This window comes from Delphinapterus leucas, chromosome 16 (assembly GCF_059928025.1).
Source record: "Delphinapterus leucas isolate spDelLeu-1000000601 "Yukka" chromosome 16, BTC_Dleu_Yukka2, whole genome shotgun sequence".
In the NCBI taxonomy this organism is placed as follows: Eukaryota; Metazoa; Chordata; class Mammalia; order Artiodactyla; family Monodontidae; genus Delphinapterus; species Delphinapterus leucas.
In genome coordinates this window covers 72731745-72757143 of record NC_143144.1, presented here as the reverse complement: position 1 = coordinate 72757143, position 25399 = coordinate 72731745, and positions in this window count along the sequence as shown.

Below are 25399 nucleotides of genomic sequence, written 5' to 3'. Positions count from 1 at the left end.
GTCTCGTTACATTTGAATTCCACAAGCAAAGGCTGTCTTTCAAGATCCTACACAATGCACACCACCCTGTGGGGCTTGGAATTTGTGCAAATGCAGATTTTCATCCCATCCCAACCCCACCCTCAGATTCCAATCCAGTAGGTTGGCGGTAAGGTCCATAAAATCAGCACTAAATTTTAAGACCCACCCCTCTGTGTGATCTCGGGTGGCCTCAGCCTACAGTGGCTTGAAGCAGGATTTCGGTTTCCAGCCAGAGATGGAAGTCAGGCAGCAGCAGTGAGCGTGCTGAATCCGAGCCACTAGACCACTAGGGACCAATGGCCAGTGACGAGGCCCTGGTCCATCAGCTGTGCAGAAATGAATTTCCACATAGAGACGGAAAGTAGTGAAACAAGTCAAGTGTTTATTGCGAGGAAGAAGGCTACATGTGGATAGACACATGGGTTTCCTTTGGCCAGTCATCTTGCTTTGCCTGGTTCTGAGTCCACATTCGGTATATCTCAGGGTTCTCCCCTGTGTGCACGTGCATCTCTTAGCCAAAATGGATTCTAGCGAAGAGTTTTATGAGTAGGTTGACATCACCTACTATGGGGTGGCGCCCCCCCCCCCCCCGCTTTTGACCTTCAAGGAGGCTTTGTGCGCGTGCGCAGTCAGGAAGGCCTCCTTGACCACAAGAATGAAACATATGTGGTCTGGGCAGGGCTTAGCTTCTCCTCCCTCCTGTTATCTTGGAGTATCTGTCCACAGGGGACGAACTCCAGCTGCTCAGCCTGGGACCCATCTATCCCCTGTGTCACGTGGAAAGACTCTGGGGAGATAAGCAAGAGTGTTCATGAAACAACCTACTGTGAGCCAGTCTCTGCTCTGGGTGCCAGGGAAAGAGTGACAAACAAACCAGATGCAGAATTTAAGATTTATTGGAAAGAAAGTATTTTAAAGCGTGGCTGGTTTCCCCTTTCCCACTCACCCTGCTTGACTCTATCCCACACCCCACCTAGTCTTACTATAGGACCTTCCTCCCCAGAGAAGGGCTGGACTTGGCTCAGGTGGCCCATAGGAGCTAAGTCCCTGACCCGAGAGGGGACAGGGGATGTGCTCAGCCCTTTGGCCCCGCCATCATCTTGCTGTGGGAGTCGGAGAGAACAGGAACCTCAGACTCCACAATCCCAGCATTCTTTAGAGATAGATGCCTTGGAAAGGAGTAGAGCCTTGTCAACACACACCTACCTATCAGGGAGGAAACTTCTCTCAGAAAGTCACAGCCCCACCACTGTTCCAATGCCCCACTTTGACAAGTTCACTGCAGATCCTTTATTAGGCTCATCATTTTCTCCATTCAAGGTCACCAGTTCTGACTCACTGGGAGTAGCTTAATGGGCTGAAGAGAATTCAAAGCGATCGGGGTCTCTTGGCTACACCTTAGTATCAGATGTATGAAAGCTGCTTGTCAGCAGCAGTTGTTGCTTTGCCTGATAAGCCAGCCTCCAAGAGCAATGATTAAAAGTGACTTCCGTGAGATAGTTATTCAAACGTCTCTTTCAGTCCCGGAGCCACCATCTGCATGTCTGCACTGATTTTGAAATGCAGATGGCGGACATTATTGTTCTGTATCCGGATACCCTCCTTAGAAAGCTTCTGCTGCTATGAAGGAAGAAGCAATCCTCTGAAGTGCATGTATCTAAAGCCCATCTGTTGGAGTCCTCCTCTGACAGGCACCAGGGGTGCAGGCACTCCTAATTTGTCTCTGTCTTTACTGCTGCACGCTCCCATATTCATGAATGGGAGTCTTCCCTCACCTCCTGTAATTAATCTCTGTCTCACTGGGAGAAAACCCAGCTAGCAACAATGCAGTTCGTGTATCTGCAGGCAGCAGGCACCACACGCCATCAGGAGTGCATGCACCAAGTTCATTTTCCCATCATGAACTCCCTCAGGTTTCTAAACCGAGACAGCTGGGTGAGCACACAAATGAGCCTGTGTAACTGGGCCACCAGGGTCAGTGAGCAATGGACAGGGTGCATCAGGCCCGAGGACTGGATGCTGAATGCCCGCCCCAGGGAGCACCTTCCTCCTCGGCATGTGTCTGTAGTTGAGTGCAGCAGGACAGACCAGAAGCAGCTTTCATTCAGTCAAGAGACCATGGATCCCTTCTGCTGTGTAACACCCACCACTCCTGCACTAGCAATTAATGTGGACGCCATAGTGGTTTTTTTTTTTGCGGTGCGCGGGCCTCTCACTGTTGTGGCCTCTCCCGTTGCGGAGCACAGGCTCCGGACGCGCAGGCTCAGCGGCCATGGCTCACGCACCCAGCCGCTCTGCGGCGTGTGGGATCTTCCCGGACCGGGGCACGAACCCGTATCCCCTGCATCGGCAGGCAGACTCTCAACCACTGTGCCACCAGGGAAGCCCCATAGTGGTTTTTAAGAGGTGCCATTTTCCTTAAGTGGGCTCCATCTGTGAACTTGCTGAACTCTGGCAGCGTCTGTGTGTGCGGTGGGGAGGGGCAATAGCACGGCCTTGGCCATTAACCTTCTGGTTGGAAATCTTTACTCTCTCCTTTTCTTCAGAAGAATGACATCTGTGATGGGAAGCACACCCAGTCCTGCTCCAGAAAACGGTCATCGGTCGCTGGGACATTTGCTGCTCTGGACCATGGGAGCTGCTCTCCATCTTGACAACACACTGAGTGGAATCTCTTGGCTTGTGGAATCTGTTAAAGCAGAACAGATGGGGCATAGGTGGGAGATGGGGGGTGAGAAGTGGAAGAGGGTTTCTCAAAACACGGATGTTTATTACCTGAGGCCAACACAGGCAAACTACCTTTTGCGTGAAGGTTAAGATAATCTTTAGAGAAAGTGTTTACCTTCTAGAAACTCCTCCAGGCCTGATGTGCCTGATGCCTTGGGTGCCTGTTCTTCTCCTACCTGTCTGGCTATTCCTGCTCAGTCTTTATGTGGAGACTCTTCTACTACTGCTCTGTAGGACAGCCTTCCTCAAACTGGATGTATAAAAATGGTTCTGTGTTTAAATCAGAGTGGGGAAGTATGCACCTTCTCTTGGAGACCCACCAGCCCCATTAGTGCTTACACGCTCTGGGCGGATTAGTTGACATCCAGACAATTATTCCAACCCCTCTCCCCCATTCAAAATGATTGGTTCAAGACAGCTGATTCCATTCCCCTTGCTGTTGACTGATTTAGGCATCGGCTTGCAGCCCAATCCAAGCCAACACAATTTGAGGGAAAGAGAAATGTTTGGAAGAAGCACTTTCCTTCCTCTGTTTAGCAGAAGTGTCCAAGTCTCCACCCTGGTGAAAGAAGACATCCCTGCTACATTTTCAGTCACCATGTCTCTCCTAGGCACCCCATCCCTGTTTCCAGCTGCTTATAGAAGTCCCAGCTGGGTGCCTCGGGAAAAGCCATGGGCTGGCATTCAGGAGAAGTGTTGTCTCCTAACCTTTCTGAAACTGTTCATCTATTGGGCTGATCCACATGACTCATGCTAGGATTCCATTTTTACAACCAAACTCAACTCCCACCTTCTGAGCCCACGGCCCCTGAAACAGCTAGCTGCTCCTCTGTCATCTCTGTTGGTTAATGTTGTCACTATTCCTCCTGTCAGTGTTCTGTAATTGCTTCTGTAAAGGTTTCCTTCTTTCCAGGCTGAAAACCTCATGTTCCCCTGCAATTCTTCTTTTCCTTTATTTTACTGCATCCAACCAGTGCCCTTCCCCATAATTCAGTCATGCTCCTGCCCCTCTCTGTGGGCTCTTCTCTTTGCAGATAAGGAGAAAAATTATAATAGCTCTGGATTTGGGATGCTTTGTATAAGCTCTTCCCTCTGAAATTATCTACTATGTGGATACCACACAGTGTCTAAAGGCAGTGATCTGACCCCCCTCTACCTCCTCTTCAGAAGCATTGAAAGCCAACCCATTGCCTTTAGAATAATTCCAAAACTTTCTTCATAAATCTGCATGATTGAGCACTAAATTAAAATCCCAGCTTTATCACTTGCTATACTCTCATTTCTTTGATGCATCCTTTACAGAGCCTGGACAGGTTAGTGTCCCCCCACCCCAAATTCGCTTCTTTCCAGAACATCAGAATGTGACCTTATTTGAAAATAGAGTCTTTGCAGATGTAATTCATTAAGACAAAGTCATACTGGATTAGAGTGGACCCTGATCCAACGACTGGTGTTCTCATAAATAAGCTATGTGGAGACACAGATACATACAGAGGGACGGCAGCCATGGGAAGGAGGCAGGAACTGGGAATTGTGCTACCACAAGCCAGGGAGCACCAAGGATTGCTGGCAAGCACCAGCAGCTAGAATGGGCATGGAAGGACCCTCCCCTAGAGCCTTCAGAGGGAGTATGACCCTGCTGACACCTCCATTTCGGACTTCTGGCCTCCAGAACTATGAGGAGCTAGTGTTCTAGGCTAACAGTCAGTTCATGGCCTCAGGAAAGCAACAGAGAACCTCTCCTTTTCCTTAGGATTTCTTTAATTTCTCTTAGCAATGTCTGGATTTTCAGTGTACACATCTTTGCTTGATTGTGCTTGCCACTTCACACAATATACTCCAGAGTGTTATACCCAAAACAGGGACACTATTCCAGGGAACCAGCACATAACCTCCCAATGGGGAATTATGGTTTCCACATTATAATCCAATCCACAGACCCACTTAATCTTTCACCAGCTGCCCCAAGAACAGCTATCTTTTTGTTAGATCAACCCCCATGTTTCATATTTTGTGATGCTATTTTAAGTGATATTTTTGTTTCAATTTTCAATTGTTTGTTTCTGGTAATTAAAAATAAAACTGATTTTTTTTATATTGATCTTGCCTTCTGCAACCTTGCTATAGTAACTTATTGGTTCTTATAGATTTTCAGTTTTGTCTTTGTTTTGGTAGATTTCTTATGCAGACAATGACATTGACTGTGAATAAAGAGTGTTTCACTTCTTTATTTCCAATCTGGATGTCTTTTATACTTTTTGCTTGTATTATTGCACTGGCTAGCATCTCCCAGTTTTGAGTAGAAGTGCTGAGAGCAGAAATCTTTGCCTTGTTCAGATGTTAGGTGCAAAGCAATCTGTCACCGTTTTGTATGATGTTAACTGTTGTGATATTCTGATGTATAATAAGAAATATACGTTTGATCTTCCTCCTCTTTTCTGGCACAGAATTCCAAAACCCTTGGGATTTCCTTGATGAAAAGAGCTATAGAGGTGTCTTTTGTTGTGTTAGTGAAGTGAGTTTTGGAAAGCCGTAGGTATAACCAAAGGAAGAGGACTGATTGTCAGAGGAGCCAACCATGTGATTAGAGAATTGAAACGTCCAGTCCCACCCCCAGACCTCTAGGGAGGGGAGACGGGCTGGAGATTGAGTTCAATCACCAATGGGCAATGGTTTAATCAATCAATGCCTATGTAATGAGGCCTCTATAAAAACCCCAAAGGAGAGGGCTTGAAGAGCTTCCAGGTTGGTGATCACTTGGAGGTGCTGGGAGAGTGATGCACCTGGAGAGGCCATGGGAGCTCCAAGCCCCTTCCTCATGCCTTGTCCTATGTAGTTCTTCCATCTGGCCGTCCCTGAGTCATAGACTTTTATAATAAAATGGAGATCTAGGAAGTATAATGTTTCTCTGAGTCTGTGAGCCACTCTAACAAGTTAATCAGACCTGAGGAGGGGGTCATGGGAACCTCTGATTTATAGCCAGTTAGTCAGAAGCACAGATAACAGCTTGAGCCTGCGACTAGCTTCTCAAGTGGGTGGGGGTCTGAGGCAGCAGTCTGGTAGGACTGAACCCTTGACCTATGGAATCTGATGCTGTCTCCTGGTAGACAGTGTCAGAATTTAGTTGCATTCTAGGATACCCTACTAGTATCTAAGAATTGCTTGTTGTATGTGTGGGGAAATCTACCCCACCCCAGTGCTGAAACTGAGTCTCAGAACACACCAGGAGCTGTGTTTTTCAGATGCCTTTATCTACCTAGTTTGCCAACATCTTCTACTAGGAATAGATACTGATTTTGTCAAATACTTCTTTTTCTTCCTTCCTTCCTTCCTTCCTTTCCTTTCCTTTCTTCCTTTCTTCCTTTTCTTTCTTTCTCTCTTTTTGCATCTATTGAGAGGACTGTATCATTTTTCTCTTTTATTCTGTCAACGTGAAATAAATTGATTGATTTTTGAATGTTAAACCAGTCTTGTACTCCTAGTATAAACCCCACTTGTTATGGTGTATTTTTCTTTTGATATACTGTTTAATTCTATTTGCTAAAATTTTGTTAAGAATTTTTACATATATGTTCATGAGGGATATTGGTCTGTAGTTTCCTTGCAATATGTGTCTAGTTTTGGTATCAGAGTAATGCTGGTCTCACAGAAAGACTTGGGAAGTATTCCATCCACTTCCATTATCTGGAAGAGTTTGTGTAGAAATGATATCATTTGTTCCTTAAATGTTCAGTTGTAATTCACCAGTGAAGCCATCTTCGTCTGGAGTTTTGTTTGGTTTGGTTTTATGGGTACGTTTTAAAGTTATTTAAAATTTAAATGAATTCAGTTTTTTTTAAAGCTATAAGGTTATGCAGGTTACCTATTTCTTCTTGACTGAGCTTTTGCAGTTTGCGTCTTTCAAGAAATGTGTCCATTCATCCAAGATTTTACATTTATTGGCATAAAGGTGTTCCATTTATTGGCATGAATTTGTTCACATTATACCCTGCTATTCTTGCAATATCTGTAGAATCTGTGGTAAAATTACCTCTCTCATTCCTGATATTAGTAATTTGTGTCTTTTCTCCCTCTTTCTCTTTTCCTGATTAATCTGGCTGGAGGCTTATTAATTTTACTGACGTTCTCAAAGAACTAGATTTTGGCTTTAGTCCAGTCTTCCTATTTTGTTTCCTACCTCACTGATTTTCATTTTGGTCTTTATTTCTTTTGCTTACTTTTGGTTTAATTTGATTTTCTTTTTCTAGTTCCTTAGGGTGGAAACTAAGGTCACTTATTTTAGATTTTTTTCTTCTTCTCATATATAGGCGTTTCATGCTAAAAGTGTCCTTTTAAATAACACTTTAGCTGTTTTCCACAAATTTTGGTACATTGTGTTTTCATTTTCATTCAGTTCAAAGTATTTTCTAATTTTCCTTTTGATTTCTTCCTTGGTCATATGATATTTAGATGTGTATTATTTAGTCTCCAAATATTTTGGAATTTTCCAGATATAGGTCTGTAATTGATTTCTAATTTAATTTCACTGTGGTCAGAGAAATACTTTGTGTGACTTGAATCCTTTTGCATTTATTGAGGCCCGTTTTGTAACTCAGAATGTAGTCTATCTTGGTAAATGTTCCTTGCATACTTGAAAACAAATGTGTATTTTCCTGTTTGGGGGTAGAATGTTTTATAAAAGTCAACTAGGTCAAGCAGGGTGATATTGTTGTGCAAGTGTCTTTTATATCCTTATTGATTTTCTGTTTTTTCTTCTTCTTTCAGTAATTGAGAGATGGCTGATGAAATCGCTAGCTGTAACTGTGGATGTCTATTTCTCTCTGTACTTCTTTGGGGGAGGGGGATGTGGAGGTGAGAAGGTTGAGTACCACTCCCACCAGAAGCTGAGAATAAAACCCCATAGTTGACCATGTCAGCGAAGGGCAGTGGCTTGAGAGTCTACAGGAGAGCAGGGTGCCAGGAGGGGCCCCACCATACTGCCAAAGATGGAGGTAATGTCTCCTCCAGAAGGAAAGATGCTCAGTTGGGCTAAATTCTGGTCTAAACACTTTACAGTTCCTCTAATGTGGTGATTCTCAGACTAGGATGTGCCTCAGGATCACTGAGAACTTGTTAAAATGGGCTTCTGGGGCTTCCCTGGTGGTGCAGTGGTTGAGAGTCCGCCTGCCGATGCAGGGGACACGGGTTCGTGCCCTGGTCTGGGAAGATCCCACATGCCGCAGAGCGGCTGGGCCCGTGAGCCATGGCTGCTGAACCTGCGCATCCGGAGCCTGTGCTCCGCAATGGGAGAGGCCACAACAGTGAGAGGCCCGCGTACTGCAAAAAAAAAAACAACCTTCTGGGCCCCCCCCAGAGAGTTTCTGATTATGTAGGCCTTTGATGGGGCCCAAGACTTAGCATTTCTAACAAGTTCCCAAGACTTCGAATTTCTAACAAGTTCCCAAGACTTCGCATTTCTAACAAGTTCCCAGGTGATGCTCGTGATGCTGGTCCTGGACCGCTGCTCTAGTGCAGCCTCCCCTCCACTTTGGGCCTTACACCTGCTCTCCCATTGCCCTGAACCCTATTCTGCCTCCACAGTTCCCACCCAACCTGGTTAACATCTATGCAGCTTCCCTGAGGCTCCATGTCCAGAGAGTCGCCTCGCCAGATGCCCCTCGAGCCCCCCTACATCTCCATGTCACATTACACAGTGACTGCCTGTTACCGGTCATCCTGTCCTCCCCCGGACTGTCAGATCTCGGGAACAAAGGCTCCGTCTGGCTTGTTCATGATTGTACTCCTGGAGCAGAGCGCAAGCCCAGATATTCACTGCACAAATGATGTCTAATTCCTCAAAGTGTGAGTGGTCACAAAGGCCTCACCTGACCTTTCCATACGTTCTGTGAACTGAATACTAATCGTAATGTCAACATGAAGATACCTGGAAATGGAACCAGAGTCTCCTGAGCCCATTCCTTCCTTCTTGGGTGTTAGATTTGGGCAAGAAACACATGAAAGAGGACAGGGGTTTGGGAGGGCAATAATTTCAAACACACATCCTCTCTTTGGAATTTCTTCCCGAAATGTACACATTACGAGTCACGGGGAGCCGTGGCTCCCTCCCAGAGGAGCTGCTCCTGTCACTTCTTAGCCCTTCAGGGCAGCATCTGCTTTGTGTCGGTGGCAGCTGCCAGGTGTAAAGATGAATGACCCAGGTTCCACCTTGATGGATAGCTGCCCCCAACAAACTGGCGCATGATCTACAGAGATCTTCTTTAGGAAACGTGACAAACAGTGATAGATGAGGAAGGTGAGCGGCTCTTCTGCTGCCAGAGACACCAGCTCTGAAGACACTTTTCTGTGGCCGATGAAAACAGTCCACAACACAGATCCAAAGGGAAAAACAAAACAAAAACGCCAGTTCAAGTCGTGGGAATGAACAATGCCATGCATTTGGATAATCTGCACTTCTCAGAGATTGCTTGCACTCAGCTATTATAATTACCAGTGAGATAGACAGGATAGGTATTAGTATTCTCATTTTTCCCTTGGGTAAACTGAGGCTGGAAGAGGTTAAATGTCAATTCCAAGGTCACAAGTACACTGCGGCAGAGCCAGGGCTACAGCCTGTCATCTGATTTCCACCCAGCGCTCCTTACATCCACTAGCCGGAGAGTGGGGTGGGAAAAACACTGTCACCTATTTTCCTACAAAGCAGTAAAGAAAGTGCTGACTCGTAAGAAGTGTTTGTGTACGCATGCTTTATTCTCAAGGCTGATTTATGGGAGAAAAACATCATGGGAAAGCATTTGGTTGGAGCTGAGAATTAAAAAGAAAAGTGCTTTTTGTCATTTCAGGTATGCTGCATGCCACATTACCCAGCAAGCCCGAGGTACGCGGAGCTGTAGCCGATGGTCGCTGCCACCTGCCTTTGATGTGGTGACACCGAGGCTTTATTCTGCTGGTGAAAGGCCTTGCCAAAGCAGCTCCCCCTCTTTCCGACTGCAGTGCCACGTGCATTGCTTTAGAGGACAAAGCCGGGGTCCATGTACCAGCCTCAGGCCAATTAAGCCTAAAACAAATGCTTAGGCTGCCAGAGCACCGATGACACTTGCAGTGGGCCCCGACCCACAGCGGAAAGTCTGCCAGACATGCGCCAGTAATGGGACTGATGCACCTACTCAGCGCCCACGGCTTCCCTAATGACGAGTGCTGTCGGCTGCTGGTTTAGGAGCACTTAAAACGCAAAAGCGTTAGAAAACGCAGGCGGTGAGCCCACAAGCCAGGCCCCCCTTGAGGCCATTTGCTGGACACACACTCTGGATTTTTCTACCAAGTCTAGGGGCATACATAGGAAAGCTGAGATGCAAGGTCAAAAAGGCCAGAGTTATTAAAGCAAGGGCTGAGAAGTCTCCAAGGGTGAGGGGAGCCTCAGATCAGGTGGGAAAAAATCATGGATTTTTCATCAAGAAAACACAAGCTCAGCATGGAAGAGGAAACAATTATTCATAAAACCCACACGTTGTAAATGCATGACCTCTCGTCCCATCGGAGAGAGATTCCAAGTGGCTAATAGCTTCAGGGTGATAAACTTGGGCTAGACTAACTTTGTGTTATAAATGGATCAAATCCACACAGTTTAGAGGTTACAAAATTGTTTGTTCCCACCAATGTATTTTCATAAAAGCAGCAGAAATAAGAAAATGAGACTTAAGAAGAAGATAACTTCATCTATTTGATTCCAGAAATGTTTCCTGAGTGCCTCCTATGTTTTGATGAGAAAAATGCCTCCCTTTGGGAAGAAAGAAACAACCTCCCAGGAGTTTACAGTCTCCGACAGCAGAGGCGCACTGACGGAGCATCTGAATGGGGAGGGACCCAGACAGTCATCATTTTCACCAACTTGCAGCAACCAAGCAACGCACATCAAAATGCACAGGCTGCCCCTTCCTCGGAGACTATCAAATAGGTCGAGACCAGGCAGGTGTGGTGTTAGAAAGCTCTCCAGGTCATTGTGCCAGACAACAATCTAGCCTAGTTCTTCTGTTGTCCAGATATACAAACTGAGGCAATGCAAGGTCTTTACTCCTTCTTGCTACTTTTTTTTTTTTTTTTTGCAGTACGCGGGCCTCTCACTGTTGTGGCCTCTCCCGTTGCGGACCACAGGCTCCGGACGCGCAGGCTCAGCGGCCATGGCTCACGGGCCCAGCCGCTCCGCGGCATGTGGGATCTTCCCGGACCGGGGCACGAACCCGTGTCCCCTGCATCGGCAGGCGGACTCTCAACCACTGCGCCACCAGGGAAGCACACTACTTCTTCTTCATCGTCACTTTTTTCACTGACTCACTGACAGTCACCTCCAATGTTGGGAGTTAAGACAGGGAGGGAAGGAAGAAATGGAATTCAGCTACTTGCCGTGGCGTGGACGGGGAAGGGCTGGGTTGACGGGGCCACCATCCTCTGTGAACGTCACCTTCTCCACATCCGTGACATAGCATCAGAGAGTGGCCCCTGCTGAGGTGGCTCCCAGGACAGACCTGGAGGCCACAGACACATCAGATGGCCTGCTGCCCCCATAGCTCTTGACTAAGATGTAAGGTGCCATTGCTTTATTCCTCATAATATCAGAATGACTTTTATGTCCTCGTGCAGGCAGGGGTCACTTCTTCTTTCTTTTTCCCCTTTACCTTTGATATTCTATATTGCTTTGGACACACTAGGGGGAAAAGCCAGAAAGGGGCTAACGCAAGTCTTCCCCAGGACCTGGGACTCTCGGAGCCTTGGTGCAGGATCCCAGCTCTTGAGATCAGAGCTAACCTGGGAATAGAGTCAGCTTTAAAAAACCCAACTCAAGAAAAAGCCCCCTCACCTAGAGGGGTGGGATAGGGAGGGTGGGAGGGAGGGAGACACAAGAGGGAAGAGATATGGGGATATATGTATATGTATAGCAGATTCACTTTGTTATAAAGCAGAAACTAACACACGATTGTAAAGCAATTATACTCCACTAAAGATGTTAAAAAAATTAAAAAGAAAAAGCCCGAGTCCAGCAAAAACTGCACTTGTTAGAGAATTCATGGAGAAAAAGAAAGTCTTCACAGGAATAAACATGATTTTTTATTAAAACTCAAAATTGCCAACTGTGTGCAGCTTGCTGTCTGATTATCGTCCACAGGGAATTTGAAAATCTGGGGGAAAATAATGCACTGAGGAAAAAGTGCTGGATCAGGGAAACAGAAGAGAAGCAGAGGAGGGCCCAGGAGGCGGGTCATTACCGATGCAGGAGATGGAGGGTGTCAGGGATCAGAATATCACTTGGAAGCTTCAGGGGGAAAATCTCAGACAGAGGGAAAGATGGTGTGGGATCCCTTCCTCTGCAGGCACCTCTCCCCCTCCCCACTGCAGCACCCCAGCTGTGCGAGGGCTCCTTTCCCCAGATCAGGACAAGGGGAGGGCGGGTATCACTGAGGCTCGTGATCACTGAAGTCGCTGCTTCTACGCAAGCCCGGGGGACTCACGTCCCCAAGAGCCCTTGCAGCTGGGATCAGACTCCATCTTTGCCTCTCAGTGATACTGAGGGAGTCTGCTTCCTGGTCTGTTAAGATGCTTTACAAGAAGTCTTTGCTGGGCAGATGAAAAGAGAAAATGTAAAGTCCCTTGGCCCAACACCCGGGTCTTCCAGCAATTCAGTGCCCATCAATTCATCCATCCATTCATTCGTTGTCAGTAATTTGATGGCTCTGATTTCTCCCCCGGAAATAAACCTGGAGTGTGCCCTACACAGAATTGCCAGGTAAAACATAGCAAACCAACCCAATAGAAATGAAACAAATCTTATACAAAACTCTCTCTCCCCAAACACAACCAAGAGTCTTAGGCAGTAGGTGTAGTTGCTTCAAACATCACAATTCTGCCCAGTGCTTCCCAAACTTCAACCTGTTTTTGTGTGTCTGAACTATCTGTGTTGCTGTGTGTAGTAATAAATGCTCCTGTTTGTTGAGTGCTGCCAGAGCTGTGGAACCCAGACTCCATCAGTCTCCCTGTGGTTGCCAACAGCACAAATGTGAAGATTGGCTGCCTCACCCACCGCGAAGGAGTCCAGAGCCCATATCCACAGCCCCAGCCAGAGGCATCCCTCAGAAGCTCAGGATTCCTCAAGCTGAGGCATCTTATGGGGACAAGGTTCAGGGTGGGGATGGAGTCTCCCCCTCTCTCCCTGCGTCACCTAACTCATCCTTAACAACAGCGCCAAGCAGCTGGGTTTCTTACAGACAGCAGGTGAAATGGATCACATTGCAAAAGGATAAGAGCTCTGTTAAGTAGCATCTTCAAATCTTCCTTTGCAGATCATTAAATACTTAATCTGAGATGAAGCCGAGGTGTTTTAAATAACTGCTGATTAAGGAACAATTAGACACATTTAAGAAAATAAATTTGACACCATAGCGACAAAAAATATTAAAAATCCTCACATATGGAGATGCATTGAAAGTTGTATTCTGCTGTTTGTTTTTATTGTTTGATTTAGTGTGGGTGCCTCCAGGGCTCTGAGGTCCCCTTGTAGCGTTAATCCCATCCCCACATCAGCCTTCCTGAGGTGGGACCCGTGGAGACCAGGGCCGAGGCACACCATACCCGGGTCTAGGGCATCTGCTTTTTTTGCTACTGCAAGTCCAATTTCTGAAGTTGACTTCTAGAAGGGCCTTTTGAAAGCCCTTGAGCTGAGATGCATGCAGAGCTGCTTCAGACTAAGGGTTTATAAATCCCTTTTCCCAGGGAGAGACATAGCTCGGGGAGAATTTTCCAAAATTGGTGCAATTTGGGGCAACGAGACGTTTAGTCTAACAGGCCTTCCTTCCCACGAGGCAGTTTCCAAAAGCAGAGAAGATTCTGGCTGCCTCCGAAAGAGCCTTCTGTAGGCTTCCTTTCCCGGGGCTTCTCAGCATTCTTCCACAGCAGACAAGACCCTTAGAAAGAGCTGAAAGGCCCTCTCGCTGCACTTCTGTGCTGGCCCAAACCCTCTGTCTCTCCCCGTGGAAGCAGAGGGGGCTGCTCAGATGGGGCAGGAAGCTGCCAACCAGCAGACGGGGTGGGTCTGGAGAAGGAGAGCTGGGCCCACCCCAACCCTAGCAGAGGCCAAGGGACCTGCTAGAGCCCCAGGCCTCACTGCTCCGGCAACTTCCTGGGCTACAGTTTCTGCCCCCATTCAAAGGAAATAAGCCAAGGGCTCAAACTGAAGCGTGGAGTTTCCTGAAGTCCATCAACAGCTTTTTTGGAGCATCTATTAGAATGCCAGACACTGTTCCAGGCAGTGAGGATCCAGAGGGGCACAGATACCCTCTCCTGATGGAAGAAGACAGTGAATACACAGACTTGGAAGATAAAGGAAGACCACCCAGAGGAGAACGAGCAGAGGTTATTTACTCAGAGCTTCCTAGAGCAGGGAGTCAGCCACTGTCACTGGTGTTAAGCAGAGTCAAAGGCAGGCAGGGAACTGGGATGCCTTTAAGGTGGACATAAGGGAAAGACTTCAGGTGTGCCCTGGCTGGAGGTCGCTGGCCTCAGGAAGCTAGAGAGGGGTTAATAGGGCATCCTATGTGCTTCGTTAGGGGAACATATTTGTCTCTCTTGGGTAGGTCCTGAGTTGGAGGCGGGGGGGCAAAAATTAGAGGGAGCTGGCACTGCCTGACTCAGTCTGGACCATTCTGGGCTGGCTGCTGCAGAAGTGGTGGGTTATAGTTTATTGCCATATGTGGTCTAGCCACTGTCCACTTGTGTATTTAGTCTCTCACAAATCAACACGTAACGACGGGACCATGACGAGATACCACTGTACACTGGTTAGAACGGCGAAACAAAAAGCAAACCAAAAAACCAACACCACCAAGTGCTGGTGAGGATGCAGACCAACTGCAGCTGCCATCTCTTGCTGGTGGAAATGTAAGACGGTACAGCCACTCTGGCAAAGGACTGCCAGATTCTTGTAAAGTTAAACATACAGTTACCGTATGGCCCAGCAACTCAACTCCTAGGTATTTACTCAAGAAAAAATGAGACCTTACGTCTTCACAAGAACTTGATCACAAGTTGCTGTAGCAGCTGTAATCATGTCCCCTCAAAACTGAAAACCAATCAAAGATCCTCAGTAGGCGACAGATAAACAGCCTATGGTCGCCCACACAATGGACTACTACACAGCAATAAAAAGGAAAGAACCGCCATATCCAACGTCGTGAATGAACCCCACACGCGTTACACGAAGGAAGGAAGACAGGCGCAAAACACCACATACTGTATGACTCCATCCTTTATGTGATGCTCTGCAAAAGGCAAAACTGTAAGGACAGAAAACAGATTGCTGAGGACCAGGTGTGAAGGGCTTGACTCCAAGGGGGAGCGAGTGAATTTGGTGAGCAAAGGAACTGCTGTATATCTTGACGGTGGTGATGATTAAAGGGCTGTACGTTTTTTGTCAATGTTCAGAGAACTGTGCATTTAAAAAGGGGTGAATTTTACTGTATATAGATTATATCGGAAAAATGGAAAAAATATAATGGGAAGTTATAACTATTATGAAGAAAAATAAATCAGGCTAGGGGAGAGAAAGAGTGAGCTAAGGGGATGCCTTTTAGACGGGTGGTCAGGGAAGGTGGGGAAGTGACATTTGAGCAGAGAGTGAACGGGGGAAGTGGGGCATGTGAACGTCTAGGGGAGAATGTTCCAGACCAAGGGACATAGTGCAGGGGCCTGAGGTCTGTGCCGCAGGGAGGGTTTCAGGAACAGTTGGCTGGAGAGTGAGAGAGGACATTAGAGCTGCAGCCCTAAATCCCAGCAAGCACGTTAGATTTTAAGTTGGCTGGTGGCCATCGGAGTGTTTGATGAGTGACACGATGTGACTTATGCATTAAAAGGCTTACCCTGGATGTAGCATGGAGGATGGAGCAGGGCCTGGTGAGGTGGTGACGGGGGGTGACGGCTCGGACCAGGCAGGTGATGGTGGTGACGTGAGGGGTGGTCCTCCGATCTGGATTTGGGGCACCTGGGCTGGTTGAGACAGGATTTTGCTGATTGGCTCTCTGCGGGTGGTGAGAAAATATGAGAAAAGGGGGGTCTGGAGTGAGTTAAGTGGTAAGCCAGGTAGGGTGGGCCGGGCACTGGGCGCAGCCAGAGCGAAGGCCGGGAGGCCAGGGAGGTGGGGTGTCGGGTGCAGGGTGGGGTGACCCCTCTCCCCGAGGGATCTTTTTTTTTTTTTTTTGCAGTGCGCGGGCCTCTCACTGTTGTGGCCTCTCCCGTTGCGGAGCACAGGCTCCGGATGTGCAGGTTCAGCGGCCATGGCTCACGGGCCCAGCCGCTCTGCGGCATGTGGAATCTTCCCGGACCAGGGCACGAACCCGTGTCCGCTGCATCGGCAGGCGGACTCTCAACCACTGCGCCACCAGGGAAGCCCTCCCCCAGGGATCTTGCTCCGGATCCTTCGAGGGCCCTGAAGGAAGTCTCCACCCCACTGTCGCCAGGTCTCCACCTCCACCTCCTGCCACTGTTCTCCCAAGACATAGCCATCGGTGTCCAGCCCGAGGCCCCGCAGGCCACCCCTGCACGCGTCCTGTCTCCCATCCTTGGGTTCCTCTTGTCCCCTCATTCTTCTCTGACAGCCTGGCCTTGGCCTCGGGCCCTGCTCCCCTCTCCTCTGTCGTTTCATGTATCTCTTCCATTTCAGTGTCCGGCTCTCCTATGGCTGCTCCCGAATCTACCTTCCGAGCTCTACTCCTTTCCCACCAGCTGCCCCACGTTTCCTTCTGACTGTGGGAAGTTCTTTGGCAACTCAAGTTCAAGAGTTTGAAACGCGAGTCTTTGCTCTGTGCCCTCTGAATACGCAAGGCATCCCCAGCCGCCCACGCTGGAACTCCCATCTGTCCCCAGTCTTCAATGACAAGCTCCAGAGACGTGGCAATTAACCTCTTGGGCACCTCTGGTCAAGTCTGTCCCCTTCCTGTCATTGTCACAGCCATTGCCTGGGCTCAGGCCCACATTCTGGCCCCCGGCCATGACCTCCTGATAGGTCCCTCGTTTTGCTCCAACCCCTCCCCCATGCTATTGGGATAACTTTTCCAAAATTTCCGTGTGCTGTCAGAGCCTTCCTTACAATCCTCACCAAAATAGCTCAGTTGAGAGAGTGTGAGACTGAAGACGCGCCTTCCTTATAAACGCCTGTGGGGTGAAAGTCTTGTTCCTTAGCAAGAAGCCCCTCCTGGCTTCTCCTTCTCGCCCAAGGTAACCATGCAATTTACCATCCAAACCAGGACACTTCTGAACAAGAGGGCACCATTAGAGGTCAGGCTGGGACAACAGCATTTACCAGAAAACAAGGGCACCTCACTCCGGCCTCATCTGCTGCCCTGTCTCCCATCCCCACCCCAGTCATGATCCCCATGGGGTCACAGGCATCAGATCAGCCTTGTGTCCGTGGGCCATGTTGTTTTTTTTGTTTGTTTGTTTGTTTGAAATGACTCTCCTCCTCCCCCGCTGAATTTAACCCTGCTTCTCCTTCAGACCTGGCTCTACCCCCATGTGTCTGTGAAAGTCAGCTAGAAAGTTCCCGGGGCGCCCTCAAAAACCCCTCCTGGGCTTCCCTGGTGGTGCAGTGGTTGAGAGTCCGCCTGCCGATGCAGGGGACACGGGTTCGTGCCCCAGTCCGGGAAGATCCCACGTGCCGCGGAGCGGCTGGGCCCGTGAGCCATGGCCGCTGAGCCTGCGCGTCCGGAGCCTGTGCTCCGCGACGGGAGAGGCCACAACAGTGAGAGGCCCGCGTGCCGCATAAAAAAAAAAAACAAAAAAAAGCCCTCCTGTTCCCTCTGGCTCTGCAATGGTGAGACCTCTGGCCCTGGACTCCTGCAGACAGGGCTGCAAACCTCGAGCAATTCCTTAAGATTAGACCCCTCAGTTTCCACACCTATAAAATGGGTGTAACAGCACCATCTTTCAGGCCCTTGTGGGCATTGAATGACGGACATAATGTACGGGGATCACTCAGCTGTGGTGGGGGACACTCAAATGATTACAGTCTCACAGGACTTATCACACTGCGGCGCAGACAGTGGCTCCCCCTAAAATCAGAAAGCTTAACGCCACGGTTTTCTCCGCTCATTACACCCCCGGCACAGTCCTGACTTCCCAGCAGGTGCCAGCAGACATCTGAATAATGGAGGACTCCACGGGGAGGCGACAGAGAAGGCAGGCAGCCTGGCTGACCGACTGGAGGCTCTCCTCTCAAGTGTCAAGTGTCAGTACTAGCTGCTCCTCTGCAGGGGTCCCGGGGAGAAGCCGAGTCCTAGAAGGTCTGGAGAGAAGAGACGGTTTATGAAATGCAGACCTGAATAAAACATCTACCTGCAGGGTAACCCCCTGGGCTATTCTTCCGATGGTTCCACTGAGTATGCTGTGAGCTCATTAGTCGGAAGCTCACGTCATTGGTCTTTAATAATGGAATATTTCCCCATCTTCTGGCGCACCTTATATATGTGTTTAAATCTCATTAGTGCCACACTTCACTGCCCTCCTACAGCCTTTCACGTTACGCCTGTTCTCAGCAGAAGCTGTGAGCGCTCCTAGCAACTTGCAGTCACCACAGGTCCACCGCCTTCTAACAGGTTCAAGGGGCCTTTCTTAATGAATCCAGCATCACCACGGACCACGTGGCCCCCTAATCCAAGGAGGTGAGAGAGAGGCAGCACGCAGGACCTGAAATACAGGCAAAGGCTATTTGCTATTTTGCTAAAGCTGGAACAAGGGGGCTTCTTTCATGGAGGATAAAAGACTAAAAATCAATGACAGGGTTGTCTGCAGGCTCAAGTTTCATCTCATCTCAAGAAAGAAAAAAAAAACACACACAGGAATCAGTTACTCCAGTCTTTCTCTATTAGATTTATTTCAAAGATGTCACCGGCGTTGGCAGTCAAGGGGTATCGGCTATTTATCTGAAGGATACTTGATAATCCATTTGTTTATTGATTGGGTTAAGCAGGTGTATGTAACCTTGTTTACTTGGAAGGATAAGAGATCCTGTATTATGTGAAAGAGAAATCTTCTATGGGTTCAAAAGAGTTCTGTTAACATAGCAAAAGACAGAAAGTTATTGGGGTGGAAAAATAAAATCAAGTGCTGTCTAAGTTCTCAACAAATTCAGAGGAACCCAGAGAATTATGTGAAATTGAAGATCTGCACAGAGGGGGGACATTTTCTCATAAAATCAGAGGTGGAGAGAAATGAACCAGTGCCCGGGACCGGTTGGAGGGGCGGGCGCTCAGGAGAGATTGCTCCTCAGTTTTCAAGCTGGCTGCCTGAAGACACGAATTCTTGAGAGGAACACGAAGAGGGAGTTGGAGACTCAACCGTAAAGACGGTAAAGTGAAATGTTAGTACGTGTGAAGGAGGAAGCTTGCCAGAGGAAAATCACTGGAGCCTTATAAAGGGTCAAGCATTTTAGACAACGGTGAATTTTTGGTTGCTTAAAAAATGTTCAGAAAACAAGCTACACACGGACAAAGTTGTAAGTCAGTTCCTTTGAGACAGGAGCAAAGAATCTTATAAGCAAACCTTTGTAACTTTGAATGGCAGTCACATCACCATGAGCACGGTTTTCTTTCTCTGCGAAGAAAACCATTTAATAAACACTTTGGACTGATTGCATTTACTCAAGGCTGAAGTCGGGATTTTCTCCTTGTCAGGTGCTGCTGTCTGAATGCTTGTGTCCCACCCCCCAATTCATATGTTGAAATCCCAACCCCAAAGGTGATGGTGATAGGAGGTTCGGCCTTTGGCAGGTGATTAGGTATTGATGGTTGAGCCTTCATGATGAGATTAGTGTCCTTATAAAAGATATTCCAGACAGCTGGCTGGTCCATTCTGCCCTGTGAGGACACAGTAAAAAATCGCTCTTCGGGAAACAGGCTCGTCAGACACTGAATCTACTGACTCAGCAATCTTGGACTTCCCCGCCTCCAGCACTAAGAGGGATAAATTTCTGTTGTTTATAAACCGCTCAGTTTATGGTATTTTGTTACAGCAGCCTGAATGGATGAAGACATCGGGGCTAAACCCATTTTACTATAATGAGAGAATCACAGTGTGTTGGAGGTGGGAGTGGCCTCAGCTCTCCCCAACGCTCTCATCTTGCAGAGGAGAATGTAAGAGAAGAGGTAACTGTGGTTCTGAAGAACCTAGGGGCAGGTCAGGAATAAACACGCAGATGTAGAGAATGGACTTGAGGACACAGGGAGGGGGAAGGGTAAGCTGGACGAAGTGAGAGAGTGGCATTGACATACATATGTATGTCATACATACATACAAATGTAAAATAGATAGCTAGTGGGAAGCAGCCGCATAGCACGGGGAGATCAGCTTGGTGCTCTGTGACCACCTAGAGGGGTGGGATAGGGAGGGTGGGAGGGAGACGCAACAGGGAGGAGATATGGGGATATATGTATATGTCTAGCTGATTCACTTTGTTATACAGCAGAAACTAACACACCATTGTAAAGCAATTATACTCCAACAACGATGTTAAAAAAAAAAAGAAGAGGTAACTGATCCCTCATCGTGCAGCTACTTGCTCAGCAGAAGAAACTGATCCATGACCACAGAGCTAGCTGCTGGCACCCTGAGGACCATGCCAGGGCCAGCTTGTGTGTGTGAATGATGGCCACCAGAGGGAGAGGACTGTCATTTGAGGAGATGATGCGAGGCATCCCTGCACCCAAATATTTCTCTAGACCTCAACCCCTCCCCACCTCACTACTGATGTGGGTAGGAGAGGTGACAGCCAGTGACACTTGGGCCGTGCCTAGCTCTTTCACTTGCAGATGGCACCTCTTGGATTTCTAGGTTCCGTGTCGGATGCCATGGTTATACTAGATTCTGCTATGCGCCTTACCCTTTGACTTCTGTGGGCTTATGATTTTCCATGTGATGTCCATTTAATCAGACCCTCTGGTGTCCTGCAACCCACTGTTTACTGATTATGCCTCATCTCAAATTATTTCCTCAACTACCATCCACCAGACTGAACCCCAGCCTCTGGAGAGGAAGTCCCCCAGGTTGAGGCATCTCTAGTCCCCTAAGGGGTCTGATTTGTTCAAAGTTGGCATTTTCTCCCTTCTACCTCTTAGGTCTCCTGTGGATCTTGTGTTCAGTGTACTTCTGAGTGTCCTTGGCAGGCAGTTCAGTGCGAGCCCCGCCTCCATGGGTAGACCACCAAGACTCCGTTTCTGCCTCTGTAAGTGGACAGTAACAGCAGCTGCGTCACAGGTGACTGGTGTGGACTGAACGGAGCAAGAGATCATATTCTTAGAACAATGGCGTCACAACAAGTGTTAATACGTGTTAGTCCCCTTTGGGTGGCTCTTTGCTTGGGTCGTGGATATTTTTGGTTCACGTAGGAATCACATTCGATGAGTTCACGGGGTGAATGAGACCACCCAGAGGAAGCCATCTTCTGTTCAGATCAGCTCTGCTGGGAAGGCAGTAAAAGTGGATCAAACGTCCACCCAAACTCTCTCCAAACAGTGAGCTGAAATCTAGGGCTTAAAGTAAATTTTTCGTTCATGGTGGGTGAAATAAAGTTGTCATATTGGGTATAATACTTCATAAGCCACTTAACTCAGGTGTGTAAAAAGGGTAACTATTCCCCACTACTCAAACTATTTTTTTCCCTCAAGCTTCTATGCCAACTGTGGCAGAATTTAAGGCAAGTTAAGGAAACTCAGCTACCTGAAGGTCTCTCCTAAGGTTTCCAGTCATTATCAGTCCCTCAAGACATGTCCACCCTCTTGTGGGCAAGGTGATGGGAAGCGGGGGTGTGCCCCATGTCAACGGGGAAGATGCTGTTTGTCCCCTGCCACCTGCCATTCATGATGGCATCTCTGGTGATGGCCACCACCCTGTTTTGCCTATCAGCATCCCCGTTGGTATCTTCCAAGGCAGCTGGTCCCCCACTGGCCTTGGACTTGGGCAATCCACGGGCTGTTGCCAACAGCCGAGACCTTACGGCCCCGATGTGCACAGGTGTGCACGTGCGTTCTCCCATGCCCTGTGGTCTTAGAGCAAAGAGAGGGACAAGGGCTTCAACTCTTCGTCCAGCTTTCTCTTCTTCTCTAGATTCTCCCTGTTGTCCACGTAGCATCCTCAGCCCATTTCCGTGGCTGAAAGCGTCTGAGGGCAGAGGCCCATTGGCTAAATATCCTGTCACACCTCTTGCTCGTGCTACGTCTTGGACCTCAGGATCTCAAAATCCAGAACTGAATGTTAACGTACTTTCTTTTTATATTTTACTTGGTCGTTCTTTCTCAGGGAACAAGGAGCCAGATCTGCTTTACTTGACCATCTGCTTTATTTGTGGGAGGAGTACCACTAAGATGATGTAAACAAACAAACAAACAAAAATGAAAGGACAAAGTCCAGAAAACAAAACCAAAAATAAAAACAGAAGCCCACCCAATAAACGTCACATATCAGGCCTCTCCACGGGCAAAAGTTTGTGATGCAAGGCACAGCGATGGTGGTCAGAGAGCTGAGCAGTGAAAGGTAAGCTGGCTCTTTCCAAACAAAGGAGTCAGGACCAGGGGCGAGGCTCTGTGCCCTGCAGAACTGGAGGTGAGAAGCCGGCTCCGGAGCGCCCGGCTCGCCGGCGGTGGGATGGGCGGTTACGAGCATCATTTAGCAGCACAGTGTGTTTAGGAGCAGACGCCAAGGCTGAGAGCTTACTTCTGAGAAGGAGCTGCGCTCGCAAGATTGTCACAGCGTCTTCCCTCTCCTTCCCAGCAGTGCAAGCAACAATTCTTCACATTAGTCTGTCTCACTTCAGACCCTCATCCATCTCTATCCGAATGGCCTGTGATGAACACTGTCCAAAGAGCTTCTTTAAAAGCCTCACTTAGCACAAACGTGCCAACGCCAGGAGTGGCTCCTCCCTGCTGGAGGTCACGCCCCACCGTCTGCAGAATTACCGCCCCCCCTGAGACGGGAGCTGTGGCCTCTGCCCACCGTGGCAGCCCCTGCTTTGCATGAGACCTTCTCATCCCCACAAAGTCTTTTCTGGTCCCGTCTTGCGTCTCTCCATGGCTGCTAGTGACCACCCTTTATTCATTTCAGTGGCATGTTTAGTCCCTCCGAGCTTCTGCTTTTGACCTTTCTTAGTCTTTCTGTCAAATGGTTTTGGTGGAGAAAAGTGCAATTTACCCGGCACAGGTAAAGTTGGTTTTCTAATTGTACTTCTTTGCTCTGAGCTGCTGAAGTCAGGCTCAGCAGTGTGTGTGTTGAGGGCGGTGCTAACCTCATGCCTCCCTCCTCCTTCTCTCCTTTCCCCCACATGCCCTTTCTGCATCTGGTTGAGGCAAGATGATGATGGTGACCAGGGACCTGCAGTGATCACGCACAGGTGATTTGCCTCCCTAGGCTTCCTAGGTCTAATTTCTTATCCTAACCCAAAGAGGATCTTATTTTGACAGTGTTTGAATGTCTTGTAAAAATGAATCTATAATTCCATCTGCAAACTATATTAAAATAATGAAAAGGCAACATTGCTGGATTAAAAATTGTGCCACAGGGAATTGTAGGGACTGAAAGACGGGTGTATCACCTTCCTGGGGCTGCTGTAACAAATTACCACAAACCTAGTGGCTTAAAACAACAGAAGTGTATTTTTTTTACAAGCTCTGGAGGCCAGTAGTCTGAAATGAGTCTTATGGGGCTAAACCCAAGCATTTGGCAGTGCTGCTTTCCCCTGGAGGCTCTAGGAGAGAATCCCCTCCTTGCCTCTTCCAGCTTCTGGTGGCCAGTGGCATTCCCTAGCTTGCAGCTGTATCACTCCAATCTTGGCTTCTGATGTCACACTGTCTTCTCTTTATCTGAAGTCAAACCTCCCTCTGCTTTATTCTTATAAGGACACTTATGATTACAATTAGGGCCTCACCGGATAATCCAGGATAATCTATCCATCTCAAAATCCTTACCTTAATCATATCTGTCTCTTTTGCAGTAACTGTACAGGTTTCAGGGATTAGGACATGGATATCTCTGGGGGCCATTACTCAGCCCACCAAAACAGGGAGATCGTTTTCAGCTTGGGCTCTATGCAGGAAGGGATCCTTCTAGCCAAAGGGAGTGGATGACACCTGTGCCCTTTGCCTCAGCACTCAGGGAGGTCATCAGCATGGTCCAAGTGCCAGTAGATGAGGGACATTGCTGTAGGGCCCCTCAAGTGGACCAAAAGTATTCCCCGGGTTAGCACATACCATAAGCAGACATCACTTTGCAGAGTTGTTTTGGAGAGAAAATCATGGTCACCGAACCAAGTGATAATTCCAAGCAATGAGAGATTAGAAGATTGTGGCAGACACTGCTGGTTGCCCACCCCAAGGCCCTTCCCATCTTTACTGCAGGCATAATTCTGATTTTCCCAAACTGAACATGCCCAGCCCCAGGGGATGAATCCGCATTGGTCACAGCTTCATGCCCACCTGATCACCATGGGGCCTCTTGTTAAATGCAGATGCAGACTCATTAGGTCTGAGGTGGGTCTAAGACCCTGCAACTCTAACAGGCTCCCTGGTGAAGTGGATGTGCTTCTCCTTAGACCACACCTTGAGTAGAGAGGATCTAAGCCAATCACAGCAATCACACCGCCGCTTGCCGGAGACTAGTCCAGGGTGAGCATGTGACTCAGTCTTAGCCAATGAAAGCTACAAGAAGATGAGCTGAAGGTCAGGGTGGACTTCTGAGAGAGATTTCCTTCCTGATGAAAGACGAGAATTCTAAAGAGAAAACAATATTGCCCTCACCCCTCCCTTCCTGCTTTGTGAAATGTCATCAGAGGACATGAGGCCTTGAGCCATGGCAGCTGTCTTGTCACCAAGACGCACATACTTGAGGAGAAAAGCCAATTCACTGAGGAGGGAAATGAGGGGAACATCTCTGAGCCATCAAAATCCCAGGACTCCTACTGCCAGAGTTTCTTGTTAAGTAATATATAAATTCCACATGGTTTAATCCACGGTTGCTCAGGTTGCTATTGTTTGTAGCTGGATACACCTAACCTCAGAAGGAACCTACAGAACAAGGAAAGGCACAGAGAATTGGAGTCCAGGTACGACCACCAGAAGAAGACTAAAGACACACCAATTCTTCATAGTGAGGAGCGACTTTAGATTGCTGTATGAACCTCACTGCATGGCAAGCAATCATTACTATGAGGCTTTATGCAGTTACTATATGGTAAGCATGCCTTTGGTTCTCATTCCTGAGTTTGTAACAGGGTCTCAAGAACCCTTCAATCATCTCCATGAGTCACAATTGGGTAAATCCTACCTATAATAATTAGGATTCCGATGTTGACACAACTGCTAAACCCTTTAAGTCACACACTTCCCCTTTTATCTAAAATATCTAAAACCCCTCCACATTAGATATTTCGTGCATGTCCTTTTCAGTATGTTTATTTCAGCCGGGGTACCACATCTCATGCACACGCTTCCCAAATCAGCCAGGTGTCCCTCAGCTCCATGCATCGCAGCAATCAGTCACAGGATTAATTAATCCTCAGTGTAACTTAAGCTACTTTCAAGAAAATCCCAGGCAAACAGACATAAATACCTATTTTTCTTGCTGAATTGTTTGT